This window comes from Acyrthosiphon pisum, chromosome A1 (assembly GCF_005508785.2).
Source record: "Acyrthosiphon pisum isolate AL4f chromosome A1, pea_aphid_22Mar2018_4r6ur, whole genome shotgun sequence".
In the NCBI taxonomy this organism is placed as follows: domain Eukaryota; kingdom Metazoa; phylum Arthropoda; class Insecta; order Hemiptera; family Aphididae; genus Acyrthosiphon; species Acyrthosiphon pisum.
Genome location: NC_042494.1, coordinates 55,141,773 through 55,147,908, shown reverse-complemented (window position 1 = coordinate 55,147,908; position 6,136 = coordinate 55,141,773).

The window sequence follows — 6,136 nt, the reverse complement described above, 5'->3', positions numbered from 1 at the left end:
ACACTTATGTACCACATTTGCCTATTTTAAACGCCGTTTACTAACTTAATGTTTGCTATACTAATCTATTTATAGACCAAAATGTTTGCTTATCTAATAAGTAATAATTGATAAGCGCGATTTGTAAACAAAGTTTTACTATACTATTAATATGAACAAGAGCAAATGGACTTAACTGTTAGCTGAAAGTCTGCCGTAAAAGTTGTAGCGCAGGTTTGTCGTTTTAACAGACGTTTGGTACGACTGGTACGAGTAATATGAAACGGTGTGTCCTGTCCTTATAACAATAATAGGTATACAATCTACCTATATACTATTTCACGCCACTAAGAAAAAAAATTCATTTGTGGGAGCGAAAATCCGGTATGTTGATTATGCACAGTCACCATTATAAGTTACTATTAAAAAATTAGAAATAAAAAAATATATAATACCAACATTCGAGTTTTCTTTGTAGTCCGACTCTGTCTAGCTATGAGCGTTTAGAATAGTTCCACATTAAATCTATTGAAAATGTAATGACATTTGATACCTATACCAAACTGAGTATCGAATCACCGCCACTGTGTACATGTAAACGAATTAACAAATTATAAGTCGTATTTGAAGGATCATGTGAAATTCGACACAACAGTGACTGCCAATTTACCATCGCAATTGTCCGCAGTGGATCACCCGATACTATAGAGATAAGGTAGGGAAACCTGGGCTAATTGTCACAGTTTTTACTTTTTCATTTTTTTTTTAATCACAATTTTATTATATTGTCACATTATTCAAAATATACTATCTTGAGAACTCACTAAAAAAAAATCTGGGTTGATTTTCACATCCATCATTCATTAGTTATGCACGGGTTTAGTATTGTCCCTAAACTTAAGCTTTTAGATGTCTGTGTTAAAATTGTGTCAAATTTAGAATTACCTACTTGATACAAATCGGTTAAATCCATTAATAAAAAACAACAAGTTATTAAAATGTAACACATTTAAACATATTTAGATTAAATCTTTTACAAACACGTGAAAACCAGCCCTTCGTATTCTGTGATAATAAACCTCAATTTGATAACAAATTTACTTTAACACGGTTTATACAACTTATCAATGCAGTCGAAAATAATTACACACAAAAATATACCTACCTACGTTAATACAATATTTATTTGTCAAGTTAACAATATATTATCACATATAGCTAAAGTATATTAATAATCAATGTATTTACGGAAAAAAAAATTACTTGCAGACTTAAATTTCATTTTAGATTCTGAGTGGAACGATGAATGTATTGATTTTACAATGATGTGTGTTTTTTTTTTGTGTCTGACAACAACCTTTTAGGACAGTAAAAGTGCTTGGATTTTCTTCAACAGTATCTTTTCTGATAGGAAAGTGAATCTAGTTGGTACTTCGGGGGGTCAAAAGTAAAAATTTTCCAGTAGTTTTCAAAAGCGCCGTGAAAAACAAAAGAAAAATTAAGAAAAAACGGGAATTTTTACGCAAAATCGGTTTTTCACAAAATCGATTTTGGCTTTTGTGTAACTCTAAAACAAATGAATGTATATACATGAAATATTCACCGGTTGTTTATGTTTACATTTTCTATACGCGATGAAATTTTCAAAATATTATGATTTGTTTTGAACTGTTTAGGAACATTTTCATTTTCCATTTTTTTTTAGTTTTTTTTCTTAAAATATCAATAAAATTTTATTTGTTGGTTAAAAAAGCTTGAAAATTTAATAGAAAGCTAGTATATTATTTCAAAGGCAGATGAAAAATATTAAAAATCCTTAGTCACAGTTTTTTTTTATAAGCATTTAAAGTTCAAAAATTGACAAAATATGGAAAAATCACGAAACTACGTAATATGTTGAGTTTGTATCTAATGGGCAAGAAGTGTAAAAAATAATACAAAGCTCCTGATACATGTTAAAATAGCAGTGAAAAATATTAAAAATACATAGGCACAATTTTTTCTTATAAGCATTTGAAGTTCAAATGTGACAAAATTTATCAAATTTAAAATTGAATAATTATTTTGTAGTTAAAAATGTATAAAATGTTCAACTTTTATATCTAAGGATTGAAAATTTAAAACAAGATTCCACGTAAATATTTAATTATGTTGCCAAAAATTCTAAGAAATACATAAGCACAATTTATTTTTATAGTCATTTTAATTTCCAATTTAGACGAAATTACATATTAAAAAACCTGGAATAACTATTTTAGTTATTTTGTTGTGATTGTAATGATTGTATAATATTATTTGTGGGTACTTGAAACTTCTAAAGTATACTATTATATATCTATGATAGTACCACGGTTTGTTGTTGATGTATAACGCGTTACCTGATTGATATTGTGATATGATTAATTTGGAATTTATTATTAATACCTATTATAGGTCAATTTTTTTTTAATACTATAGATAAGTATACCTATGATAGGTATGTCTAATACCTAGACTGACAAACCGTCTCCGCTCAGAATCGTTTTTCTTATACAGTGATATTGTATCATTGAATTCAAATTTAATACTATCCACTATACAGTGGCCCACTTGTAACCTACTGTACAGCAGAGCGACATCCACTTACCCACCTTTTTTAGTTTTTTATTACCTAAATTGCAGTATGTTTTATGATTTTTAAAAATAATATAAAAATATTGCTACATAGTACATATATTTAAGCATATTTTGAGAATTTTGACTGCATATTTCGATAATTTTTAGTGCAACAAGTCAAGTCCTGAACTCTAAATTTATTTATATACGAAAACTGTAAAAACTTGGTTTTAATCTATACCTAAAACACCCCCCCATTTCATAATCTTGGCTACGCCACTGCCCTCATGCCATCAAAGCCAATTTTATTCCATCCAATATACTTATTGTAAATATTATTACAGATTGTATATATTCAATTAAATGTAAAAAAAAAAGTTATACCAAATCTCCCAATATCCCGTAATAGTATGTGGAAATATGGAACGCTGGATTTTCCTTCTCGGATAACAGTTTTTGGTCATTTGAAAAAGTCAATATATTTTTTCCGCACAGCGCAGCGCATTCTTTCCTCGCTGTTTTCCTCTTTAATCATCGGATTTTTGTGATCCCTACAACTTCCTGCGACTCGGCGAATAACGGGTTGCAAACCACACACGCAAACACGTCTGCACTCTACAGTCGTGGGCCGTAATGATATATTATTTTATTATTTCTCATCGACACGCGCGCGGATTACGTGTTTCGACCTACGCGCTCGAATTCGAACGAAGATAAGGAACCACAATGTCGTTAACTGTTAAGTATACATAATAATATCATATCAGTATCAATATATAATTTATATATATTTATATATCGCATATGCATTATACACATAGCCTATAGGTAAAGTACCTACACGTTACACAGCGAACGTTTAAGACTCTCGCAGCGTCCGAATCGATTGCGGTTGTTGAACTATAAGTTTTCTGCCGCCGTCGTCCCGATGCATAATATAAATATATACCTATATTATATACAATATACATATTATACATGTATAGTATTATTTTTATTTTAATCCTTAATTGGATCCGGCGCACAATAATAACTATATATAGTTGGTGCGTATATAGGTGTATTATACATTTTATTATATCCTCTGTGTGCACCGCTAAATCGCATTAGTTATAGTTGCTACGTAGCAAGCACACACACACACACACACACATACCACCCTATAAACGTTTTGCATAATATACGAATACGGTATAATATATTATTATAAATGTATATCGTATAGAGATACTTGTAAGCGATTGCAAGCGATTGCAAGCTGTGGCGGCCACGGGATATTGTTATAATAATATTTTTTTTTTTTATGAATATTTTCTTATTTTTAATCAGTCGCCGGGTAGGTACACTATCTCTCATTAAATAGGTGTGTGTTTGTTTGGCGTGTTGTGTTATTACCACAGTAAAAGAGTTCACTGACCGTTTTGGAGTTCCAAATAGACGATAACGTCCTCAAATGTAATAAACACTCCTCCGTCGCCGTCGCTGCAGATGTATATATTATTGTATATATATTATAAACTGTACAGAACACAGCTACATAGGCCCACAGTAAATACGATGTAACCATAGAAGTGCAGACTATGTATACAGGACAAATTGGTGTTTAATAATCACAATATTATAATGACGTCATTTCTTTTGTAAACGTCGTCGTGATTTATGGCTGTTTAAAATCGCTGAGCATGCCACGAAAACTAAATAATCACTGTTGCATGTATTATATACCAATGTAATAATATACAATCTTCTAATTTCTCACGTAATACGCGATTCCAAACGAGTTGACGTTCGCTACTGCTGCTGACACGGACAGAGCAGCTATAACCTACCGATGTGACGAGTATAATACAATAATGATAAACAATAATGCATATATAGTATCTAATAAATTATTATATTTTATGTGTGTGTACCTATGTAGTATATTATATTATACAGAACCCGGAACTCGATTCGTTACCGTTAAGTCACCGCCGCCGTTATCGGTTCATTGGGCGGGTGTTGGTTTCCTGCCGTCTGTCATCGTGAATAATATACACACGCTACGGCATTGCCGCACGTTCGACTTTAACGAACGCGCCTTTTAGACAACAAATCGCTTTTATCGACTCTCTAAAATTATGTGTTGTAAACAATATAACTCATATGTTATTGTGTGTGCCGATGATATCGCAGCTCGTAAATAATAAATAATAATATAGGTAGGCACTCTAAACCTATATGTATATTGTATATAATATATACGTATATATACTATATATACGTATAAACGGGCATTACGCAGCTTTCATTGCGCTGCTCTTGATTAGTAATTATTATTAATTACTGGCAATAATATAAATACTTTTGTAGATAAAAAATATCTTATAGAATATTGTGTACATCTAAATTGTATAATAATATAGAGTTGTCCCTCAGTCGAAATGCCTACAACAAAATGGACATGTTTTCGTGTACATGTATGGCTGTGTATATCGTAGAAATTCGCTTTCGCCTCAGCGGAATTCGACGAGTCTATAAAATAATGTAATACCATCAATACCTGTAAACACTATACAGTGTTTATAAACATAATATAATAATATATGTGTATGTATATGGACGCGTCGAGTTAAGTCCTCCGTGCAGCACACATGCGTGGTGTCGATATTACACTTTGATCAAGTTAGGTATATACGTAACCAGAAACATGATCACTGCCGACTACAGGTCCAGAGTATCGTATGGCATATTATGTGATATGCACCAGCTGCGCTTATAATCTATGAATGATGGTATAGACTAGTTACCAAAAAGTCTGAGGTGAAAAAGACCAAAAATAAAAAGGCCGGTACATGCGTAATTAGGTAAAAGGAAAAATAAGATGTGATGCACAATTCATTTTCAAATTAATATTAATATTGGGTACATTTAATTAAATGATTTACCTGACAAAATTAACAAATAGGTACAAATAATATCGGTAATATCACACTTTAGACTTTGATTGAAATTATTATTGTTCGTGTATATTGCTTATACATCAATTATTAATTCAATTTTTTTTATATACTTATAACTTAATACTCCACGTGCATTGCGCTAGCCGAACATTGTTAATATTATTGAATTTTTTTTTCAATAAATCATTTTAAATATTATTATTTAATATTATATTATTTATTATATATACCGCAATTCCTGTGATGGTCATTATAATATTGTAATATATAACATCTTTGATGTATTAATTTGATAAGAAGCACACTCTGAGAATGGTGCTAGTCATTACTGATCATTCATTGTTAAATTCTTTCCCTCCAATTTGAATTATAAAAACATGTTTTTTTGAATCTCATTTATATTTAAAATAAAGTTCTGATTTACTTAAATGTATATTTCTTATATTTAATATATATCAATGTATTGACAAGGCGTCATACATCACAAATATTATATATTGTAACGCATTAGCTTAGAAAAATACAATTTTGCAGCTGCAGCACACATTTTGTATGTATCAATAGTTTGGCAGTTTCGACAAAAACGACCGTCGTCATGTCGACCGATCGCTGTATAAAGC